The sequence below is a fragment of the Lissotriton helveticus genome, chromosome 11 (genome assembly GCF_964261635.1).
Source record: "Lissotriton helveticus chromosome 11, aLisHel1.1, whole genome shotgun sequence".
NCBI classification, from domain to species: Eukaryota; Metazoa; Chordata; class Amphibia; order Caudata; family Salamandridae; genus Lissotriton; species Lissotriton helveticus.
In genome coordinates, this window is record NC_136072.1 from 38395364 (window position 1) to 38413338 (window position 17975).

Here is a 17975-nt window from a genome sequence, read left to right on the forward strand (position 1 = left end):
ATAGAGATGCTTTAGTTATAATGTGTGGTCGGGCCTCAGCCCGTTCATTGTCTTCCCACTGTAACATATTTATTACCAGCTCATGTGAGTGGTGACTCTGCTTTATGAAACTTATCATATAGTAGGACAATGAGTATAGCTGAAGGGGCGATCGAGATGCTTGCCTACATATTTGTTTATTTTTTATATAAGGGCTGATTAATCTGTTCATGATATTTCCATTTTGTGACATGTTGCATTAAAATATATCCTGATTGTAGAATATATAAGAATTGGTACTGCGTTGGCCGGGAATCGAACCCGGGTCAACTGCTTGGAAGGCAGCTATGCTCACCACTATACCACCAACGCCCTCTGATCTGTGCAAGCTCGGTTCTCAACATTACGACCCTGAGTTCAATGTCTATCTTGCACCAGCTTCAATGGTGCATTTGGTTTAGATACCAACATGAGAAGCAGTAGAAAGGTTTTAGCAGATTGTAAGGAACTGGGATTGAAACCAAGGACAAAGCTGTGAAGAAGAGAAGAATGGTAAGCAGCAGTACAAATAATGGATATGAACATATAGAGGCAGCATGGGAAGCAAAGCAGGGAAAAGAAAGAGAGAACATTCCAGGAAATGCCCAGGAGATAGATAAGAGCAGAACAAAAAGGGAAGAATGATATTCAAAGCATGCCCAGAAAAGTGTTTGAAGGTCCCACCAGTCATTTATGCTTATTATTGTGTGTCTTTACTTTCAAGGTACAGGGTGGATCCCTTTGACGATCCCTCTCTTGTATTTCAGCAGACACAGATAGTTCAGAAGTCGTTTCTACCATAGCTGGCACAAGCTTGCGCTTTTACTTGCTGGCAGCCTTAAAATGACAGCTTGGTCCTTGGAAGAAAAATCAAGCAAAACTAGCAGAGGATGGTTTCGATCCATCGACCTCTGGGTTATGGGCCCAGCACGCTTCCGCTGCGCCACTCTGCTGCTTTGGGAAAGTGTTCTCTTTATGCAGATGAGGAGCATTCAGCAGAGTAGCATGGGATTGGTCGGGCTCTCACCTCATTTGCCTAAGTATATCGCAAGGCATGCTGGGTATAGAAAAACTTCATCTTCCCCTCTCACAATCAGTCATAACTGAAAGTCAGACACTCTCAGGCACTAGCCGTTTCAAACCTTTATCAAGACAGCAGCTCTTGAACCCTCTATATCTCTCTCTGTGATACTAGCGCTAGCATGCTCAGGATTTGGCTTTACCTGGGTGCCAGAGATCTACCCGGTGAGGGCTTGCCCGGTGTGAGGCTTTTGAGCGTTTGGGAGCGTTCGGGACGTGAGTGGACGTTGGACAGGAAACTATGCAAATTTGAATCATCCAACCTTCCTGCTGCAGTGAGACGCTCTTTCCATGGACATCTGCCTCTTGGATTCCTCTCAACTTGCCTTCTGATAAAACATTTTGTGAGCCGCAGTTACCTTCGACAGCTACAAGGTGGCGCTACATGCAGGTGAGAGCACAAGTATGCACAAAATGTTAAGGACTTTTGACAGATTTATCGGTGGATCTTGTATATTTTTTTCAGAGGCTAGATATTGCCTAGAAATGCTTTCTAACATAGAGATGCTAGAGTTATAATGTCTGCCCACTGTAACATATTTATTACCAGCACATGTGAGTGGTGACTCTGCTTTATGAAACTTATCATATATTAGGACAATGAATGTAGCAGAAGGGGCGATCGAGAGGTTTGCCTACGTATTTGTTTATTTCTTTATATATGGCTGATTAATCTGTTCATGATATTTCCATTTTGTGAAATGTTGAATTAAAGTATATCCTGCTTGCAGAATATCTAAGTATTTGCATTGCGTTGGCCGGGAATCGAACCCGGGTCAACTGCTTGGGAAGCAGCTATGCTCACCACTATACCACCAACGCCCTCTGACATTTGCGCTCTCGGTTCTAAATATTATGACTCAGAGATCAATGACTATCTTGCACCAGCTTCAATGGTGCATTTGGTTTAGATACCAACATGAAAAGCAGTAGAACGTTATTTGCAGAGGGTAAGGAACTGGGGATTAAAACCAAGGACAAAGCTGTGCAGAAGAGAAGAATGGAAAGCAGCAGTACAATTAATATATATATAAAACATATAGAGGCAGCAAGGGAAGCAAAGCAGGGAAGAGAAAGAGAGAACATTCCATGAAATGCCCAGGAGATAGATAAGAGCAGAACAAAAAGGGAAGAATGAAATTCAAAGCCTGCACAGAAAAGTGTTTGAAGGTCCCACCAGTCATGTATGCTTATTATTGTGTGTCTTTACTTTCAAAGTACAGGGTGGATCCTTTGACACTCCCTCTCTTGTATTTCAGCAGACACAGATAGTTGAGAAGTCTTATATCACTTAGCTGGCACAAGCTTGCGCTTTTCCTTTCCGGCAGCGTGGAAATGACAGCTTGGTCCTTGGAAGAAAAATCAAGCAAAATTAGCAGAGGATGGTTTCGATCCATCGACCTCTGGGTTATGGGCCCAGCACGCTTCCGCTGCGCCACTCTGCTCCTTTTTCAGAGTGTTCTCTTTATGCAGATGAGGAGCATTCAGGGGAGTGACGTGGGCGTTCGGGACGTGAGAGGACGATGGGCAGGAAACTGTGCAAATTTGAAGCATCCATCCTTCCTGCTGCAGTCAGAGGCTCTTTCCAAGGACATCTGCCTCTTGGATTCCTCTCAACTTGCCTTCTGATAAAACATTTTGTGAGCCGCAGTTACCTTCGGCGCCTACAAGGTGGCGCTACATTCAGGTGAGAGCACAAGTATGCCCAAAATATTGGGGACTTTTGCCAGATTTATGGATGGATTTTACATATTTTTTTCAGAGGCTAGACATTACCTAGGAATGCTTTTTAACATAGAGATGCTTTAGTTATAATGTGTGGTCGGGCCTCAGCCCGTTCATTGTCTTCCCACTGTAACATATTTATTACCAGCTCATGTGAGTGGTGACTCTGCTTTATGAAACTTATCATATAGTAGGACAATGAGTATAGCTGAAGGGGCGATCGAGATGCTTGCCTACATATTTGTTTATTTTTTATATAAGGGCTGATTAATCTGTTCATGATATTTCCATTTTGTGACATGTTGCATTAAAATATATCCTGATTGTAGAATATATAAGAATTGGTACTGCGTTGGCCGGGAATCGAACCCGGGTCAACTGCTTGGAAGGCAGCTATGCTCACCACTATACCACCAACGCCCTCTGATCTGTGCAAGCTCGGTTCTCAACATTACGACCCTGAGTTCAATGTCTATCTTGCACCAGCTTCAATGGTGCATTTGGTTTAGATACCAACATGAGAAGCAGTAGAAAGGTTTTAGCAGATTGTAAGGAACTGGGATTGAAACCAAGGACAAAGCTGTGAAGAAGAGAAGAATGGTAAGCAGCAGTACAAATAATGGATATGAACATATAGAGGCAGCATGGGAAGCAAAGCAGGGGAAAGAAAGAGAGAACATTCCAGGAAATGCCCAGGAGATAGATAAGAGCAGAACAAAAAGGGAAGAATGATATTCAAAGCATGCCCAGAAAAGTGTTTGAAGGTCCCACCAGTCATTTATGCTTATTATTGTGTGTCTTTACTTTCAAGGTACAGGGTGGATCCCTTTGACGATCCCTCTCTTGTATTTCAGCAGACACAGATAGTTCAGAAGTCGTTTCTACCATAGCTGGCACAAGCTTGCGCTTTTCCTTGCTGGCAGCCTTAAAATGACAGCTTGGTCCTTGGAAGAAAAATCAAGCAAAACTAGCAGAGGATGGTTTCGATCCATCGACCTCTGGGTTATGGGCCCAGCACGCTTCCGCTGCGCCACTCTGCTGCTTTGGGAAAGTGTTCTCTTTATGCAGATGAGGAGCATTCAGCAGAGTAGCATGGGATTGGTCGGGCTCTCACCTCATTTGCCTAAGTATATCGCAAGGCATGCTGGGTATAGAAAAACTTCATCTTCCCCTCTCACAATCAGTCATAACTGAAAGTCAGACACTCTCAGGCACTAGCCGTTTCAAACCTTTATCAAGACAGCAGCTCTTGAACCCTCTATATCTCTCTCTGTGATACTAGCGCTAGCATGCTCAGGATTTGGCTTTACCTGGGTGCCAGAGATCTACCCGGTGAGGGCTGAGGCTTTTGAGCGTTTGGGAGCGTTCGGGACGTGAGTGGACGTTGGACAGGAAACTATGCAAATTTGAATCATCCAACCTTCCTGCTGCAGTGAGACGCTCTTTCCATGGACATCTGCCTCTTGGATTCCTCTCAACTTGCCTTCTGATAAAACATTTTGTGAGCCGCAGTTACCTTCGACAGCTACAAGGTGGCGCTACATGCAGGTGAGAGCACAAGTATGCACAAAATGTTAAGGACTTTTGACAGATTTATCGGTGGATCTTGTATATTTTTTTCAGAGGCTAGATATTGCCTAGAAATGCTTTCTAACATAGAGATGCTAGAGTTATAATGTCTGCCCACTGTAACATATTTATTACCAGCACATGTGAGTGGTGACTCTGCTTTATGAAACTTATCATATATTAGGACAATGAATGTAGCAGAAGGGGCGATCGAGAGGTTTGCCTACGTATTTGTTTATTTCTTTATATATGGCTGATTAATCTGTTCATGATATTTCCATTTTGTGAAATGTTGAATTAAAGTATATCCTGCTTGCAGAATATCTAAGTATTTGCATTGCGTTGGCCGGGAATCGAACCCGGGTCAACTGCTTGGGAAGCAGCTATGCTCACCACTATACCACCAACGCCCTCTGACATTTGCGCTCTCGGTTCTAAATATTATGACTCAGAGATCAATGACTATCTTGCACCAGCTTCAATGGTGCATTTGGTTTAGATACCAACATGAAAAGCAGTAGAACGTTATTTGCAGAGGGTAAGGAACTGGGGATTAAAACCAAGGACAAAGCTGTGCAGAAGAGAAGAATGGAAAGCAGCAGTACAATTAATATATATATAAAACATATAGAGGCAGCAAGGGAAGCAAAGCAGGGAAGAGAAAGAGAGAACATTCCATGAAATGCCCAGGAGATAGATAAGAGCAGAACAAAAAGGGAAGAATGAAATTCAAAGCCTGCACAGAAAAGTGTTTGAAGGTCCCACCAGTCATGTATGCTTATTATTGTGTGTCTTTACTTTCAAAGTACAGGGTGGATCCTTTGACACTCCCTCTCTTGTATTTCAGCAGACACAGATAGTTGAGAAGTCTTATATCACTTAGCTGGCACAAGCTTGCGCTTTTCCTTTCCGGCAGCGTGGAAATGACAGCTTGGTCCTTGGAAGAAAAATCAAGCAAAATTAGCAGAGGATGGTTTCGATCCATCGACCTCTGGGTTATGGGCCCAGCACGCTTCCGCTGCGCCACTCTGCTCCTTTTTCAGAGTGTTCTCTTTATGCAGATGAGGAGCATTCAGGGGAGTGACGTGGGCGTTCGGGACGTGAGAGGACGATGGGCAGGAAACTGTGCAAATTTGAAGCATCCATCCTTCCTGCTGCAGTCAGAGGCTCTTTCCAAGGACATCTGCCTCTTGGATTCCTCTCAACTTGCCTTCTGATAAAACATTTTGTGAGCCGCAGTTACCTTCGGCGCCTACAAGGTGGCGCTACATTCAGGTGAGAGCACAAGTATGCCCAAAATATTGGGGACTTTTGCCAGATTTATGGATGGATTTTACATATTTTTTTCAGAGGCTAGACATTACCTAGGAATGCTTTTTAACATAGAGATGCTTTAGTTATAATGTGTGGTCGGGCCTCAGCCCGTTCATTGTCTTCCCACTGTAACATATTTATTACCAGCTCATGTGAGTGGTGACTCTGCTTTATGAAACTTATCATATAGTAGGACAATGAGTATAGCTGAAGGGGCGATCGAGATGCTTGCCTACATATTTGTTTATTTTTTATATAAGGGCTGATTAATCTGTTCATGATATTTCCATTTTGTGACATGTTGCATTAAAATATATCCTGATTGTAGAATATATAAGAATTGGTACTGCGTTGGCCGGGAATCGAACCCGGGTCAACTGCTTGGAAGGCAGCTATGCTCACCACTATACCACCAACGCCCTCTGATCTGTGCAAGCTCGGTTCTCAACATTACGACCCTGAGTTCAATGTCTATCTTGCACCAGCTTCAATGGTGCATTTGGTTTAGATACCAACATGAGAAGCAGTAGAAAGGTTTTAGCAGATTGTAAGGAACTGGGATTGAAACCAAGGACAAAGCTGTGAAGAAGAGAAGAATGGTAAGCAGCAGTACAAATAATGGATATGAACATATAGAGGCAGCATGGGAAGCAAAGCAGGGGAAAGAAAGAGAGAACATTCCAGGAAATGCCCAGGAGATAGATAAGAGCAGAACAAAAAGGGAAGAATGATATTCAAAGCATGCCCAGAAAAGTGTTTGAAGGTCCCACCAGTCATTTATGCTTATTATTGTGTGTCTTTACTTTCAAGGTACAGGGTGGATCCCTTTGACGATCCCTCTCTTGTATTTCAGCAGACACAGATAGTTCAGAAGTCGTTTCTACCATAGCTGGCACAAGCTTGCGCTTTTCCTTGCTGGCAGCCTTAAAATGACAGCTTGGTCCTTGGAAGAAAAATCAAGCAAAACTAGCAGAGGATGGTTTCGATCCATCGACCTCTGGGTTATGGGCCCAGCACGCTTCCGCTGCGCCACTCTGCTGCTTTGGGAAAGTGTTCTCTTTATGCAGATGAGGAGCATTCAGCAGAGTAGCATGGGATTGGTCGGGCTCTCACCTCATTTGCCTAAGTATATCGCAAGGCATGCTGGGTATAGAAAAACTTCATCTTCCCCTCTCACAATCAGTCATAACTGAAAGTCAGACACTCTCAGGCACTAGCCGTTTCAAACCTTTATCAAGACAGCAGCTCTTGAACCCTCTATATCTCTCTCTGTGATACTAGCGCTAGCATGCTCAGGATTTGGCTTTACCTGGGTGCCAGAGATCTACCCGGTGAGGGCTGAGGCTTTTGAGCGTTTGGGAGCGTTCGGGACGTGAGTGGACGTTGGACAGGAAACTATGCAAATTTGAATCATCCAACCTTCCTGCTGCAGTGAGACGCTCTTTCCATGGACATCTGCCTCTTGGATTCCTCTCAACTTGCCTTCTGATAAAACATTTTGTGAGCCGCAGTTACCTTCGACAGCTACAAGGTGGCGCTACATGCAGGTGAGAGCACAAGTATGCACAAAATGTTAAGGACTTTTGACAGATTTATCGGTGGATCTTGTATATTTTTTTCAGAGGCTAGATATTGCCTAGAAATGCTTTCTAACATAGAGATGCTAGAGTTATAATGTCTGCCCACTGTAACATATTTATTACCAGCACATGTGAGTGGTGACTCTGCTTTATGAAACTTATCATATATCAGGACAATGAATGTAGCAGAAGGGGCGATCGAGAGGTTTGCCTACGTATTTGTTTATTTCTTTATATATGGCTGATTAATCTGTTCATGATATTTCCATTTTGTGAAATGTTGAATTAAAGTATATCCTGCTTGCAGAATATATAAGTATTTGCATTGCGTTGGCCGGGAATCGAACCCGGGTCAACTGCTTGGGAAGCAGCTATGCTCACCACTATACCACCAACGCCCTCTGACATTTGCGCTCTCGGTTCTAAATATTATGACTCAGAGATCAATGACTATCTTGCACCAGCTTCAATGGTGCATTTGGTTTAGATACCAACATGAAAAGCAGTAGAACGTTATTTGCAGAGGGTAAGGAACTGGGGATTAAAACCAAGGACAAAGCTGTGCAGAAGAGAAGAATGGAAAGCAGCAGTACAATTAATATATATATAAAACATATAGAGGCAGCAAGGGAAGCAAAGCAGGGAAGAGAAAGAGAGAACATTCCATGAAATGCCCAGGAGATAGATAAGAGCAGAACAAAAAGGGAAGAATGAAATTCAAAGCCTGCACAGAAAAGTGTTTGAAGGTCCCACCAGTCATGTATGCTTATTATTGTGTGTCTTTACTTTCAAAGTACAGGGTGGATCCTTTGACACTCCCTCTCTTGTATTTCAGCAGACACAGATAGTTGAGAAGTCTTATATCACTTAGCTGGCACAAGCTTGCGCTTTTCCTTTCCGGCAGCGTGGAAATGACAGCTTGGTCCTTGGAAGAAAAATCAAGCAAAATTAGCAGAGGATGGTTTCGATCCATCGACCTCTGGGTTATGGGCCCAGCACGCTTCCGCTGCGCCACTCTGCTCCTTTTTCAGAGTGTTCTCTTTATGCAGATGAGGAGCATTCAGGGGAGTGACGTGGGCGTTCGGGACGTGAGAGGACGATGGGCAGGAAACTGTGCAAATTTGAAGCATCCATCCTTCCTGCTGCAGTCAGAGGCTCTTTCCAAGGACATCTGCCTCTTGGATTCCTCTCAACTTGCCTTCTGATAAAACATTTTGTGAGCCGCAGTTACCTTCGGCGCCTACAAGGTGGCGCTACATTCAGGTGAGAGCACAAGTATGCCCAAAATATTGGGGACTTTTGCCAGATTTATGGATGGATTTTACATATTTTTTTCAGAGGCTAGACATTACCTAGGAATGCTTTTTAACATAGAGATGCTTTAGTTATAATGTGTGGTCGGGCCTCAGCCCGTTCATTGTCTTCCCACTGTAACATATTTATTACCAGCTCATGTGAGTGGTGACTCTGCTTTATGAAACTTATCATATAGTAGGACAATGAGTATAGCTGAAGGGGCGATCGAGATGCTTGCCTACATATTTGTTTATTTTTTATATAAGGGCTGATTAATCTGTTCATGATATTTCCATTTTGTGACATGTTGCATTAAAATATATCCTGATTGTAGAATATATAAGAATTGGTACTGCGTTGGCCGGGAATCGAACCCGGGTCAACTGCTTGGAAGGCAGCTATGCTCACCACTATACCACCAACGCCCTCTGATCTGTGCAAGCTCGGTTCTCAACATTACGACCCTGAGTTCAATGTCTATCTTGCACCAGCTTCAATGGTGCATTTGGTTTAGATACCAACATGAGAAGCAGTAGAAAGGTTTTAGCAGATTGTAAGGAACTGGGATTGAAACCAAGGACAAAGCTGTGAAGAAGAGAAGAATGGTAAGCAGCAGTACAAATAATGGATATGAACATATAGAGGCAGCATGGGAAGCAAAGCAGGGGAAAGAAAGAGAGAACATTCCAGGAAATGCCCAGGAGATAGATAAGAGCAGAACAAAAAGGGAAGAATGATATTCAAAGCATGCCCAGAAAAGTGTTTGAAGGTCCCACCAGTCATTTATGCTTATTATTGTGTGTCTTTACTTTCAAGGTACAGGGTGGATCCCTTTGACGATCCCTCTCTTGTATTTCAGCAGACACAGATAGTTCAGAAGTCGTTTCTACCATAGCTGGCACAAGCTTGCGCTTTTACTTGCTGGCAGCCTTAAAATGACAGCTTGGTCCTTGGAAGAAAAATCAAGCAAAACTAGCAGAGGATGGTTTCGATCCATCGACCTCTGGGTTATGGGCCCAGCACGCTTCCGCTGCGCCACTCTGCTGCTTTGGGAAAGTGTTCTCTTTATGCAGATGAGGAGCATTCAGCAGAGTAGCATGGGATTGGTCGGGCTCTCACCTCATTTGCCTAAGTATATCGCAAGGCATGCTGGGTATAGAAAAACTTCATCTTCCCCTCTCACAATCAGTCATAACTGAAAGTCAGACACTCTCAGGCACTAGCCGTTTCAAACCTTTATCAAGACAGCAGCTCTTGAACCCTCTATATCTCTCTCTGTGATACTAGCGCTAGCATGCTCAGGATTTGGCTTTACCTGGGTGCCAGAGATCTACCCGGTGAGGGCTGAGGCTTTTGAGCGTTTGGGAGCGTTCGGGACGTGAGTGGACGTTGGACAGGAAACTATGCAAATTTGAATCATCCAACCTTCCTGCTGCAGTGAGACGCTCTTTCCATGGACATCTGCCTCTTGGATTCCTCTCAACTTGCCTTCTGATAAAACATTTTGTGAGCCGCAGTTACCTTCGACAGCTACAAGGTGGCGCTACATGCAGGTGAGAGCACAAGTATGCACAAAATGTTAAGGACTTTTGACAGATTTATCGGTGGATCTTGTATATTTTTTTCAGAGGCTAGATATTGCCTAGAAATGCTTTCTAACATAGAGATGCTAGAGTTATAATGTCTGCCCACTGTAACATATTTATTACCAGCACATGTGAGTGGTGACTCTGCTTTATGAAACTTATCATATATCAGGACAATGAATGTAGCAGAAGGGGCGATCGAGAGGTTTGCCTACGTATTTGTTTATTTCTTTATATATGGCTGATTAATCTGTTCATGATATTTCCATTTTGTGAAATGTTGAATTAAAGTATATCCTGCTTGCAGAATATATAAGTATTTGCATTGCGTTGGCCGGGAATCGAACCCGGGTCAACTGCTTGGGAAGCAGCTATGCTCACCACTATACCACCAACGCCCTCTGACATTTGCGCTCTCGGTTCTAAATATTATGACTCAGAGATCAATGACTATCTTGCACCAGCTTCAATGGTGCATTTGGTTTAGATACCAACATGAAAAGCAGTAGAACGTTATTTGCAGAGGGTAAGGAACTGGGGATTAAAACCAAGGACAAAGCTGTGCAGAAGAGAAGAATGGAAAGCAGCAGTACAATTAATATATATATAAAACATATAGAGGCAGCAAGGGAAGCAAAGCAGGGAAGAGAAAGAGAGAACATTCCATGAAATGCCCAGGAGATAGATAAGAGCAGAACAAAAAGGGAAGAATGAAATTCAAAGCCTGCACAGAAAAGTGTTTGAAGGTCCCACCAGTCATGTATGCTTATTATTGTGTGTCTTTACTTTCAAAGTACAGGGTGGATCCTTTGACACTCCCTCTCTTGTATTTCAGCAGACACAGATAGTTGAGAAGTCTTATATCACTTAGCTGGCACAAGCTTGCGCTTTTCCTTTCCGGCAGCGTGGAAATGACAGCTTGGTCCTTGGAAGAAAAATCAAGCAAAATTAGCAGAGGATGGTTTCGATCCATCGACCTCTGGGTTATGGGCCCAGCACGCTTCCGCTGCGCCACTCTGCTCCTTTTTCAGAGTGTTCTCTTTATGCAGATGAGGAGCATTCAGGGGAGTGACGTGGGCGTTCGGGACGTGAGAGGACGATGGGCAGGAAACTGTGCAAATTTGAAGCATCCATCCTTCCTGCTGCAGTCAGAGGCTCTTTCCAAGGACATCTGCCTCTTGGATTCCTCTCAACTTGCCTTCTGATAAAACATTTTGTGAGCCGCAGTTACCTTCGGCGCCTACAAGGTGGCGCTACATTCAGGTGAGAGCACAAGTATGCCCAAAATATTGGGGACTTTTGCCAGATTTATGGATGGATTTTACATATTTTTTTCAGAGGCTAGACATTACCTAGGAATGCTTTTTAACATAGAGATGCTTTAGTTATAATGTGTGGTCGGGCCTCAGCCCGTTCATTGTCTTCCCACTGTAACATATTTATTACCAGCTCATGTGAGTGGTGACTCTGCTTTATGAAACTTATCATATAGTAGGACAATGAGTATAGCTGAAGGGGCGATCGAGATGCTTGCCTACATATTTGTTTATTTTTTATATAAGGGCTGATTAATCTGTTCATGATATTTCCATTTTGTGACATGTTGCATTAAAATATATCCTGATTGTAGAATATATAAGAATTGGTACTGCGTTGGCCGGGAATCGAACCCGGGTCAACTGCTTGGAAGGCAGCTATGCTCACCACTATACCACCAACGCCCTCTGATCTGTGCAAGCTCGGTTCTCAACATTACGACCCTGAGTTCAATGTCTATCTTGCACCAGCTTCAATGGTGCATTTGGTTTAGATACCAACATGAGAAGCAGTAGAAAGGTTTTAGCAGATTGTAAGGAACTGGGATTGAAACCAAGGACAAAGCTGTGAAGAAGAGAAGAATGGTAAGCAGCAGTACAAATAATGGATATGAACATATAGAGGCAGCATGGGAAGCAAAGCAGGGAAAAGAAAGAGAGAACATTCCAGGAAATGCCCAGGAGATAGATAAGAGCAGAACAAAAAGGGAAGAATGATATTCAAAGCATGCCCAGAAAAGTGTTTGAAGGTCCCACCAGTCATTTATGCTTATTATTGTGTGTCTTTACTTTCAAGGTACAGGGTGGATCCCTTTGACGATCCCTCTCTTGTATTTCAGCAGACACAGATAGTTCAGAAGTCGTTTCTACCATAGCTGGCACAAGCTTGCGCTTTTACTTGCTGGCAGCCTTAAAATGACAGCTTGGTCCTTGGAAGAAAAATCAAGCAAAACTAGCAGAGGATGGTTTCGATCCATCGACCTCTGGGTTATGGGCCCAGCACGCTTCCGCTGCGCCACTCTGCTGCTTTGGGAAAGTGTTCTCTTTATGCAGATGAGGAGCATTCAGCAGAGTAGCATGGGATTGGTCGGGCTCTCACCTCATTTGCCTAAGTATATCGCAAGGCATGCTGGGTATAGAAAAACTTCATCTTCCCCTCTCACAATCAGTCATAACTGAAAGTCAGACACTCTCAGGCACTAGCCGTTTCAAACCTTTATCAAGACAGCAGCTCTTGAACCCTCTATATCTCTCTCTGTGATACTAGCGCTAGCATGCTCAGGATTTGGCTTTACCTGGGTGCCAGAGATCTACCCGGTGAGGGCTTGCCCGGTGTGAGGCTTTTGAGCGTTTGGGAGCGTTCGGGACGTGAGTGGACGTTGGACAGGAAACTATGCAAATTTGAATCATCCAACCTTCCTGCTGCAGTGAGACGCTCTTTCCATGGACATCTGCCTCTTGGATTCCTCTCAACTTGCCTTCTGATAAAACATTTTGTGAGCCGCAGTTACCTTCGACAGCTACAAGGTGGCGCTACATGCAGGTGAGAGCACAAGTATGCACAAAATGTTAAGGACTTTTGACAGATTTATCGGTGGATCTTGTATATTTTTTTCAGAGGCTAGATATTGCCTAGAAATGCTTTCTAACATAGAGATGCTAGAGTTATAATGTCTGCCCACTGTAACATATTTATTACCAGCACATGTGAGTGGTGACTCTGCTTTATGAAACTTATCATATATTAGGACAATGAATGTAGCAGAAGGGGCGATCGAGAGGTTTGCCTACGTATTTGTTTATTTCTTTATATATGGCTGATTAATCTGTTCATGATATTTCCATTTTGTGAAATGTTGAATTAAAGTATATCCTGCTTGCAGAATATCTAAGTATTTGCATTGCGTTGGCCGGGAATCGAACCCGGGTCAACTGCTTGGGAAGCAGCTATGCTCACCACTATACCACCAACGCCCTCTGACATTTGCGCTCTCGGTTCTAAATATTATGACTCAGAGATCAATGACTATCTTGCACCAGCTTCAATGGTGCATTTGGTTTAGATACCAACATGAAAAGCAGTAGAACGTTATTTGCAGAGGGTAAGGAACTGGGGATTAAAACCAAGGACAAAGCTGTGCAGAAGAGAAGAATGGAAAGCAGCAGTACAATTAATATATATATAAAACATATAGAGGCAGCAAGGGAAGCAAAGCAGGGAAGAGAAAGAGAGAACATTCCATGAAATGCCCAGGAGATAGATAAGAGCAGAACAAAAAGGGAAGAATGAAATTCAAAGCCTGCACAGAAAAGTGTTTGAAGGTCCCACCAGTCATGTATGCTTATTATTGTGTGTCTTTACTTTCAAAGTACAGGGTGGATCCTTTGACACTCCCTCTCTTGTATTTCAGCAGACACAGATAGTTGAGAAGTCTTATATCACTTAGCTGGCACAAGCTTGCGCTTTTCCTTTCCGGCAGCGTGGAAATGACAGCTTGGTCCTTGGAAGAAAAATCAAGCAAAATTAGCAGAGGATGGTTTCGATCCATCGACCTCTGGGTTATGGGCCCAGCACGCTTCCGCTGCGCCACTCTGCTCCTTTTTCAGAGTGTTCTCTTTATGCAGATGAGGAGCATTCAGGGGAGTGACGTGGGCGTTCGGGACGTGAGAGGACGATGGGCAGGAAACTGTGCAAATTTGAAGCATCCATCCTTCCTGCTGCAGTCAGAGGCTCTTTCCAAGGACATCTGCCTCTTGGATTCCTCTCAACTTGCCTTCTGATAAAACATTTTGTGAGCCGCAGTTACCTTCGGCGCCTACAAGGTGGCGCTACATTCAGGTGAGAGCACAAGTATGCCCAAAATATTGGGGACTTTTGCCAGATTTATGGATGGATTTTACATATTTTTTTCAGAGGCTAGACATTACCTAGGAATGCTTTTTAACATAGAGATGCTTTAGTTATAATGTGTGGTCGGGCCTCAGCCCGTTCATTGTCTTCCCACTGTAACATATTTATTACCAGCTCATGTGAGTGGTGACTCTGCTTTATGAAACTTATCATATAGTAGGACAATGAGTATAGCTGAAGGGGCGATCGAGATGCTTGCCTACATATTTGTTTATTTTTTATATAAGGGCTGATTAATCTGTTCATGATATTTCCATTTTGTGACATGTTGCATTAAAATATATCCTGATTGTAGAATATATAAGAATTGGTACTGCGTTGGCCGGGAATCGAACCCGGGTCAACTGCTTGGAAGGCAGCTATGCTCACCACTATACCACCAACGCCCTCTGATCTGTGCAAGCTCGGTTCTCAACATTACGACCCTGAGTTCAATGTCTATCTTGCACCAGCTTCAATGGTGCATTTGGTTTAGATACCAACATGAGAAGCAGTAGAAAGGTTTTAGCAGATTGTAAGGAACTGGGATTGAAACCAAGGACAAAGCTGTGAAGAAGAGAAGAATGGTAAGCAGCAGTACAAATAATGGATATGAACATATAGAGGCAGCATGGGAAGCAAAGCAGGGGAAAGAAAGAGAGAACATTCCAGGAAATGCCCAGGAGATAGATAAGAGCAGAACAAAAAGGGAAGAATGATATTCAAAGCATGCCCAGAAAAGTGTTTGAAGGTCCCACCAGTCATTTATGCTTATTATTGTGTGTCTTTACTTTCAAGGTACAGGGTGGATCCCTTTGACGATCCCTCTCTTGTATTTCAGCAGACACAGATAGTTCAGAAGTCGTTTCTACCATAGCTGGCACAAGCTTGCGCTTTTCCTTGCTGGCAGCCTTAAAATGACAGCTTGGTCCTTGGAAGAAAAATCAAGCAAAACTAGCAGAGGATGGTTTCGATCCATCGACCTCTGGGTTATGGGCCCAGCACGCTTCCGCTGCGCCACTCTGCTGCTTTGGGAAAGTGTTCTCTTTATGCAGATGAGGAGCATTCAGCAGAGTAGCATGGGATTGGTCGGGCTCTCACCTCATTTGCCTAAGTATATCGCAAGGCATGCTGGGTATAGAAAAACTTCATCTTCCCCTCTCACAATCAGTCATAACTGAAAGTCAGACACTCTCAGGCACTAGCCGTTTCAAACCTTTATCAAGACAGCAGCTCTTGAACCCTCTATATCTCTCTCTGTGATACTAGCGCTAGCATGCTCAGGATTTGGCTTTACCTGGGTGCCAGAGATCTACCCGGTGAGGGCTGAGGCTTTTGAGCGTTTGGGAGCGTTCGGGACGTGAGTGGACGTTGGACAGGAAACTATGCAAATTTGAATCATCCAACCTTCCTGCTGCAGTGAGACGCTCTTTCCATGGACATCTGCCTCTTGGATTCCTCTCAACTTGCCTTCTGATAAAACATTTTGTGAGCCGCAGTTACCTTCGACAGCTACAAGGTGGCGCTACATGCAGGTGAGAGCACAAGTATGCACAAAATGTTAAGGACTTTTGACAGATTTATCGGTGGATCTTGTATATTTTTTTCAGAGGCTAGATATTGCCTAGAAATGCTTTCTAACATAGAGATGCTAGAGTTATAATGTCTGCCCACTGTAACATATTTATTACCAGCACATGTGAGTGGTGACTCTGCTTTATGAAACTTATCATATATCAGGACAATGAATGTAGCAGAAGGGGCGATCGAGAGGTTTGCCTACGTATTTGTTTATTTCTTTATATATGGCTGATTAATCTGTTCATGATATTTCCATTTTGTGAAATGTTGAATTAAAGTATATCCTGCTTGCAGAATATCTAAGTATTTGCATTGCGTTGGCCGGGAATCGAACCCGGGTCAACTGCTTGGGAAGCAGCTATGCTCACCACTATACCACCAACGCCCTCTGACATTTGCGCTCTCGGTTCTAAATATTATGACTCAGAGATCAATGACTATCTTGCACCAGCTTCAATGGTGCATTTGGTTTAGATACCAACATGAAAAGCAGTAGAACGTTATTTGCAGAGGGTAAGGAACTGGGGATTAAAACCAAGGACAAAGCTGTGCAGAAGAGAAGAATGGAAAGCAGCAGTACAATTAATATATATATAAAACATATAGAGGCAGCAAGGGAAGCAAAGCAGGGAAGAGAAAGAGAGAACATTCCATGAAATGCCCAGGAGATAGATAAGAGCAGAACAAAAAGGGAAGAATGAAATTCAAAGCCTGCACAGAAAAGTGTTTGAAGGTCCCACCAGTCATGTATGCTTATTATTGTGTGTCTTTACTTTCAAAGTACAGGGTGGATCCTTTGACACTCCCTCTCTTGTATTTCAGCAGACACAGATAGTTGAGAAGTCTTATATCACTTAGCTGGCACAAGCTTGCGCTTTTCCTTTCCGGCAGCGTGGAAATGACAGCTTGGTCCTTGGAAGAAAAATCAAGCAAAATTAGCAGAGGATGGTTTCGATCCATCGACCTCTGGGTTATGGGCCCAGCACGCTTCCGCTGCGCCACTCTGCTCCTTTTTCAGAGTGTTCTCTTTATGCAGATGAGGAGCATTCAGGGGAGTGACGTGGGCGTTCGGGACGTGAGAGGACGATGGGCAGGAAACTGTGCAAATTTGAAGCATCCATCCTTCCTGCTGCAGTCAGAGGCTCTTTCCAAGGACATCTGCCTCTTGGATTCCTCTCAACTTGCCTTCTGATAAAACATTTTGTGAGCCGCAGTTACCTTCGGCGCCTACAAGGTGGCGCTACATTCAGGTGAGAGCACAAGTATGCCCAAAATATTGGGGACTTTTGCCAGATTTATGGATGGATTTTACATATTTTTTTCAGAGGCTAGACATTACCTAGGAATGCTTTTTAACATAGAGATGCTTTAGTTATAATGTGTGGTCGGGCCTCAGCCCGTTCATTGTCTTCCCACTGTAACATATTTATTACCAGCTCATGTGAGTGGTGACTCTGCTTTATGAAACTTATCATATAGTAGGACAATGAGTATAGCTGAAGGGGCGATCGAGATGCTTGCCTACATATTTGTTTATTTTTTATATAAGGGCTGATTAATCTGTTCATGATATTTCCATTTTGTGACATGTTGCATTAAAATATATCCTGATTGTAGAATATATAAGAATTGGTACTGCGTTGGCCGGGAATCGAACCCGGGTCAACTGCTTGGAAGGCAGCTATGCTCACCACTATACCACCAACGCCCTCTGATCTGTGCAAGCTCGGTTCTCAACATTACGACCCTGAGTTCAATGTCTATCTTGCACCAGCTTCAATGGTGCATTTGGTTTAGATACCAACATGAGAAGCAGTAGAAAGGTTTTAGCAGATTGTAAGGAACTGGGATTGAAACCAAGGACAAAGCTGTGAAGAAGAGAAGAATGGTAAGCAGCAGTACAAATAATGGATATGAACATATAGAGGCAGCATGGGAAGCAAAGCAGGGGAAAGAAAGAGAGAACATTCCAGGAAATGCCCAGGAGATAGATAAGAGCAGAACAAAAAGGGAAGAATGA

The 17975-nt window shown here is 43.6% G+C and overlaps 25 non-coding genes across 25 annotated transcripts; all 25 read right to left on the reverse strand.

The window, feature by feature from the left end:
* Nucleotides 1-279: 279 nt before the first annotated feature.
* Nucleotides 280-351, reverse strand: TRNAG-UCC (transfer RNA glycine (anticodon UCC)). The gene has a single exon. It is a non-coding gene; the product is annotated as a tRNA-Gly (tRNA).
* A 548-nt stretch (nucleotides 352-899) lies between these two features.
* Nucleotides 900-971, reverse strand: TRNAM-CAU (transfer RNA methionine (anticodon CAU)). Its single transcript has one exon. It is a non-coding gene; the product is annotated as a tRNA-Met (tRNA).
* Nucleotides 972-1848: 877 nt separating this feature from the next.
* On the reverse strand, nucleotides 1849-1920 carry TRNAG-CCC (transfer RNA glycine (anticodon CCC)). Its single transcript has one exon. It is a non-coding gene; the product is annotated as a tRNA-Gly (tRNA).
* Nucleotides 1921-2471: 551 nt separating this feature from the next.
* Nucleotides 2472-2543, reverse strand: TRNAM-CAU (transfer RNA methionine (anticodon CAU)). Its single transcript has one exon. It is a non-coding gene; the product is annotated as a tRNA-Met (tRNA).
* A 628-nt stretch (nucleotides 2544-3171) lies between these two features.
* On the reverse strand, nucleotides 3172-3243 carry TRNAG-UCC (transfer RNA glycine (anticodon UCC)). The gene has a single exon. It is a non-coding gene; the product is annotated as a tRNA-Gly (tRNA).
* Nucleotides 3244-3791: 548 nt separating this feature from the next.
* TRNAM-CAU (transfer RNA methionine (anticodon CAU)) lies at nucleotides 3792-3863 on the reverse strand. The gene has a single exon. It is a non-coding gene; the product is annotated as a tRNA-Met (tRNA).
* An 867-nt stretch (nucleotides 3864-4730) lies between these two features.
* Nucleotides 4731-4802, reverse strand: TRNAG-CCC (transfer RNA glycine (anticodon CCC)). The gene has a single exon. It is a non-coding gene; the product is annotated as a tRNA-Gly (tRNA).
* A 551-nt stretch (nucleotides 4803-5353) lies between these two features.
* Nucleotides 5354-5425, reverse strand: TRNAM-CAU (transfer RNA methionine (anticodon CAU)). The gene has a single exon. It is a non-coding gene; the product is annotated as a tRNA-Met (tRNA).
* A 628-nt stretch (nucleotides 5426-6053) lies between these two features.
* On the reverse strand, nucleotides 6054-6125 carry TRNAG-UCC (transfer RNA glycine (anticodon UCC)). Its single transcript has one exon. It is a non-coding gene; the product is annotated as a tRNA-Gly (tRNA).
* Nucleotides 6126-6673: 548 nt separating this feature from the next.
* TRNAM-CAU (transfer RNA methionine (anticodon CAU)) lies at nucleotides 6674-6745 on the reverse strand. Its single transcript has one exon. It is a non-coding gene; the product is annotated as a tRNA-Met (tRNA).
* An 867-nt stretch (nucleotides 6746-7612) lies between these two features.
* TRNAG-CCC (transfer RNA glycine (anticodon CCC)) lies at nucleotides 7613-7684 on the reverse strand. The gene has a single exon. It is a non-coding gene; the product is annotated as a tRNA-Gly (tRNA).
* A 551-nt stretch (nucleotides 7685-8235) lies between these two features.
* On the reverse strand, nucleotides 8236-8307 carry TRNAM-CAU (transfer RNA methionine (anticodon CAU)). Its single transcript has one exon. It is a non-coding gene; the product is annotated as a tRNA-Met (tRNA).
* Nucleotides 8308-8935: 628 nt separating this feature from the next.
* TRNAG-UCC (transfer RNA glycine (anticodon UCC)) lies at nucleotides 8936-9007 on the reverse strand. The gene has a single exon. It is a non-coding gene; the product is annotated as a tRNA-Gly (tRNA).
* A 548-nt stretch (nucleotides 9008-9555) lies between these two features.
* Nucleotides 9556-9627, reverse strand: TRNAM-CAU (transfer RNA methionine (anticodon CAU)). The gene has a single exon. It is a non-coding gene; the product is annotated as a tRNA-Met (tRNA).
* An 867-nt stretch (nucleotides 9628-10494) lies between these two features.
* Nucleotides 10495-10566, reverse strand: TRNAG-CCC (transfer RNA glycine (anticodon CCC)). Its single transcript has one exon. It is a non-coding gene; the product is annotated as a tRNA-Gly (tRNA).
* A 551-nt stretch (nucleotides 10567-11117) lies between these two features.
* TRNAM-CAU (transfer RNA methionine (anticodon CAU)) lies at nucleotides 11118-11189 on the reverse strand. Its single transcript has one exon. It is a non-coding gene; the product is annotated as a tRNA-Met (tRNA).
* Nucleotides 11190-11817: 628 nt separating this feature from the next.
* TRNAG-UCC (transfer RNA glycine (anticodon UCC)) lies at nucleotides 11818-11889 on the reverse strand. Its single transcript has one exon. It is a non-coding gene; the product is annotated as a tRNA-Gly (tRNA).
* Nucleotides 11890-12437: 548 nt separating this feature from the next.
* Nucleotides 12438-12509, reverse strand: TRNAM-CAU (transfer RNA methionine (anticodon CAU)). Its single transcript has one exon. It is a non-coding gene; the product is annotated as a tRNA-Met (tRNA).
* An 877-nt stretch (nucleotides 12510-13386) lies between these two features.
* On the reverse strand, nucleotides 13387-13458 carry TRNAG-CCC (transfer RNA glycine (anticodon CCC)). The gene has a single exon. It is a non-coding gene; the product is annotated as a tRNA-Gly (tRNA).
* A 551-nt stretch (nucleotides 13459-14009) lies between these two features.
* Nucleotides 14010-14081, reverse strand: TRNAM-CAU (transfer RNA methionine (anticodon CAU)). Its single transcript has one exon. It is a non-coding gene; the product is annotated as a tRNA-Met (tRNA).
* A 628-nt stretch (nucleotides 14082-14709) lies between these two features.
* Nucleotides 14710-14781, reverse strand: TRNAG-UCC (transfer RNA glycine (anticodon UCC)). The gene has a single exon. It is a non-coding gene; the product is annotated as a tRNA-Gly (tRNA).
* Nucleotides 14782-15329: 548 nt separating this feature from the next.
* TRNAM-CAU (transfer RNA methionine (anticodon CAU)) lies at nucleotides 15330-15401 on the reverse strand. Its single transcript has one exon. It is a non-coding gene; the product is annotated as a tRNA-Met (tRNA).
* An 867-nt stretch (nucleotides 15402-16268) lies between these two features.
* Nucleotides 16269-16340, reverse strand: TRNAG-CCC (transfer RNA glycine (anticodon CCC)). Its single transcript has one exon. It is a non-coding gene; the product is annotated as a tRNA-Gly (tRNA).
* A 551-nt stretch (nucleotides 16341-16891) lies between these two features.
* On the reverse strand, nucleotides 16892-16963 carry TRNAM-CAU (transfer RNA methionine (anticodon CAU)). Its single transcript has one exon. It is a non-coding gene; the product is annotated as a tRNA-Met (tRNA).
* A 628-nt stretch (nucleotides 16964-17591) lies between these two features.
* On the reverse strand, nucleotides 17592-17663 carry TRNAG-UCC (transfer RNA glycine (anticodon UCC)). The gene has a single exon. It is a non-coding gene; the product is annotated as a tRNA-Gly (tRNA).
* Between the last annotated feature and the right edge of the window lie 312 nt (nucleotides 17664-17975).